General features: G+C 43.9%; 1 protein-coding gene and 1 pseudogene across 3 annotated transcripts in view; one reads left to right on the plus strand and one right to left on the minus strand.

Moving 5' to 3' along the window:
• Positions 1-592, minus strand: part of TSGA10 (testis specific 10) — a 169,332-nt gene that overhangs the window by 100,013 nt on the left and 68,727 nt on the right. The gene's annotated exons all lie outside the window — the stretch shown is intronic.
• The window catches only part of LOC102478740 (cyclin-dependent kinase 1-like), a 25,619-nt pseudogene that overhangs the window by 941 nt on the left and 24,086 nt on the right, over positions 1-592 (plus strand).

Here is a 592-nt window from a genome sequence, read left to right on the forward strand (position 1 = left end):
GCACGCACAGGCGCCCGGCATGAGTTTTAAGCCACCGGGTCCGGGATGCGAACCGCGGGTCGACTACATGGGAGTCCAGCGACATAGCCATTACACCAACTGCTGGTTCCCATCCTGAGACGTTTTTGACTACAGAAAAGTGATCTGTGTCGTTAGTAGATAGTAGGAGAAACTTGAGTTTCTGTTTCTCTTATAGGATCCAAGTCTAAACACAAAGTTCATTTAAGTTTCATATAAACCTTATACACAGAGCCTGTAGGTAATTTTATATAATATCTTTGTATTGCTGTATTTTTACTGGGACTTGTCACGTGAAGTTAGGTATGGCATTTTCTACTTGTGGTATCATGTCAGCACTCAAAAGCTTCAGATTTTGAAGCATTTCAGGTTGTGAGTTTTGGGATTAGTGATGCTCCTGTCCTCCCCCTGCTTGTTCTTAGTACACTCCCAGTCACCGATCACAATGGCTCTGTGGGCCCTCACGACTCCCCTACTTGATGTTCACTCCTTCTAGAACACCTTCCCTTGGTATAGCCAGTATCATTTCATTCTCTGGAGATCCTCTATCTAAAGACTATCTAAAACAGGTCTT

The sequence above is a fragment of the Tupaia chinensis genome, unplaced genomic scaffold, assembly GCF_000334495.1.
Source record: "Tupaia chinensis unplaced genomic scaffold, TupChi_1.0 Scaffold144276_1, whole genome shotgun sequence".
NCBI lineage: Eukaryota > Metazoa > Chordata > Mammalia > Scandentia > Tupaiidae > Tupaia > Tupaia belangeri.